Source organism: Otolemur garnettii, unplaced genomic scaffold (genome assembly GCF_000181295.1).
Source record: "Otolemur garnettii isolate 467f Iridium unplaced genomic scaffold, OtoGar3 scaffold00016, whole genome shotgun sequence".
Lineage (NCBI taxonomy): Eukaryota > Metazoa > Chordata > Mammalia > Primates > Galagidae > Otolemur > Otolemur garnettii.
The window spans coordinates 1,593,378-1,596,540 of NW_003852411.1; the positions used below are offsets into that span (position 1 = coordinate 1,593,378).

The 3,163-nt window shown below is 35.6% G+C and overlaps 1 non-coding gene across 1 annotated transcript; it reads left to right on the forward strand.

Moving 5' to 3' along the window:
- The first annotated feature begins 1,734 nt into the window (after positions 1–1,734).
- On the forward strand, positions 1,735–1,841 carry LOC111723871. The gene has a single exon (XR_002772319.1). It is a non-coding gene; the product is annotated as a U6 spliceosomal RNA (small nuclear RNA).
- Positions 1,842–3,163: the final 1,322 nt, after the last annotated feature.

Sequence of the window (3,163 nt, forward strand, 5' to 3'; positions counted from 1 at the left end):
CCAAACAGTAACAATCATTAACACCATCAGCCATCACATTAGAAAGTCTTTAGGTATTGGGAAACTGTGAGAAACTATCTAGCTCATGGTGATGAATACAAGATTATCAAACTTTAAATTTTTGTATGAGAATTCAAATTATTTTAATTGGCAACAAAAAAATGTCAGTTGCTTTTTAAAAAATGACTGGCTTGCCTTATTTATTTTTTTAAATGTCTGCCAAATAAATTAGGATAACGCTAGTTTGTTTAGTAGTTGTTCCTTCAAGCAAAAATGGCATTCATGAAAAAAGCAGCTAGTCTAGCTCGCAACTCACATACAAATGCTTTTCTCCAAGGCAGCCATCATACTTCAGAATGCATAAGTACTTTATGGTTATTTCTCATTTTGTCATATACAATGTTAAAATGACATGCCCTCAAAGGCTGAGATTTAACAGAAGTAGTAATCTTTACTGCTTCATAAAGATATTCCTCAGTGTAACTGGAATTTTTTTAAGCTGCAACTATATGGTGGTGAAGAAATATAATAACAACTAATATAGTTGTTGGGTACCACTGCCTTGATCTATGTTAAGATCTCAGCAGCTTTACCCACCATTGCTTTTGTGCTATAATTGAAAATGTCAACCCAGTGAAAAGGTAAGTAATGTTTTAGTATTACTATAAAAATACTTTTGTCTGTAAGTCACCCTGACAGGATCTCAAAGGCCCATGGGCTATCTGGACTGTGACTTGAGAACTACTAATGTAGGTACTGAGTGACATAAATGATTACAAAAAAGAGTCCTCACTTTTCTGCCTGACTGAGGGAACAATTGCACTACGTGTTGAAAGCTGCATAGATTGTACATATGCAACAATAGTAATGATACTTGATCATAGCTCAGAATACCTGAGTTCCAGGGCTATCATTTATAAATCATAGGACTTACAACTTTTCAACTATATTTCTTTGATGTCATTTCCCCATGCTTATAGTGAAGACGATACAACCTACCTCCTTAGGGTTGTTGGATAGACAAGAGCTACTCCAAGTGTAATTCCTGAACCCTCAGCATCAGCACTCCCCAAGAACTTGGTAGAAATGAAAATTCTGGGGACCTAACCCACATGTGTTGACTAAGAATCTCTGAGATTGGGGCTTACCAATCTCTGTTTAATTAGGCTTTCAAGGTGAATCTTACTCATATTGAAGGTTGAGAAGTACTAATATAAATAGACCTTGCATGATAATTAGAAATTGTGAACACAAAATAAATTTATACTATACTAAAAAGAATAAAAGAAAGGTCTTCAGGCAAAATAATTACATATAGTTACCTGTGTATTTGGCTTTATGGTTTCCCCTTCCCCCCTTACCACATTAATACTTGGATCATCCACAGTGGGGTAGCACTGGTCCTACTATTGGTATTAAAGATATATGTGTTCTCTTTTACAATGCTAGTGGGATTACAAACTAATACAATTTCAATGGAAAGAAGTATAGAGAATTCTTAAAGGACTAAAAATTGACCTTCCATTTGATCTTCAATCTCCTTACTAGATATGTGCCCAGAAAAAAAAAAATCATATTACCATAAGGACATTTGCACTACAATGCTTACTTCAGGCCAATTCACAATTGTCAAAACATGGGAGCAACCCAAGTGCCCATCAACCCACGAACAGATTAACAAATTCTGGTATATGTATACCATTGACTAACATTCAGCCTTAATAAAAGATGGAGGTGCTTACTTCAGCACCACATATACTAAAATTAAAACAATACAGAGAAGATTAGAATGGCCCTTGCACACGGAAGACATGCAAATTCATGAAGCATTCTGTATTTTTTTTCTGTTAGTCTTATACAAAAAGATCATTTCAACACCTAAGCTCAGAGACAAAGTAACTTAAAGTGAAGGAGGTAGTGAGAGGAAAAAATAGGGAAGGAAGTGAACAAGAAGAAAACACACAAAAGGAGGAACAACCAGAAAGAGTCTGGCAACATGAAAAACCAAAGCAGCACAACTCCACCCCACTAAGAGATCATGAGGTGGCTACTGCAGAGGATTCCACTTTTAAAGAATTAATGGAAATGACAGAAAGGGAACTTAAACTATAGATGTCAAGAACAATAAAGAGAATTGAGAAAGTGGAAAAATAGAACCCAATAATGGATAAAAGATATGAAGAATATAGAAAGGATATGGTGGAGTCTAAAGAATTGAAGGAGTCAAACAGGAAATTTAAAGATGTAATAGAAAGTAAGTTATATAATAAGCTATACATGATTATCTTTAGGAAAGTGATTTGAACTATGGTGGAGTAAAGTGAACAAGAAGAAAACACACGAGGAGGAACAACCAGAAAAAGTCTGGCAACATGAAAAACCAAAGCAGCGCAAACCCAGGTGGCTACTGCAGAAGATCCTACTTTTAAAGAATTAATGGAAATGACAGAAAGGTCAATAACAGATTAGACCATGGAGAAGAAAAAACCTCAGAGCTAGAAGATAAAGCTCTTGAGATAACCTAGGCAATTAAAGAGGCAGAAAAGAAGAGAGAAAGCAGAATGTTTGTTTGCTCAGAGAATTATGAGACTTCAATCATTCAAAAATATAAATTATAGGAATCCCTGAAGGAGAATAGGAACACCCCCAAAGGAATGAAAGCCCTACTAGAAGATATCATAATTGAAAATTTCCCAAGCATCATCAAAGATTCCTAAACATTCATTTTAGAGGGATATCAAACCCTGGGTCATCTCAACACAAACAGAGATCTCCAAGACACATTGTAATGAAACTGACCAATGTAGAGATGAAAGAGAAAAATCTGCAAGAAGCCAGGAGCAAGCACCAATTGACTTACAGGGTACATCCATCAGGGTGACAGCAGATTTTTCAACTAAAACTTTCCAACCCAAAAAAGAATGGTCATCTAACTTTCACTTTTTAAACAAAACAATTTTCAGCCCAGAATTCTGTACCCTGCCAAACTAAGCTTCAAAATCAACAGAGCAATGAAATCTTTTACTGAAGTGCATACACTAAGGAAATTCACCAGCTGGAATAAGACCAGCTCTACAGGAAATATTTAGACCTAGTCTCCACACTGAATATCACAATGGACCACCAGCAAAGTAAACACCCAGAAACTAAAAAACAACATCTA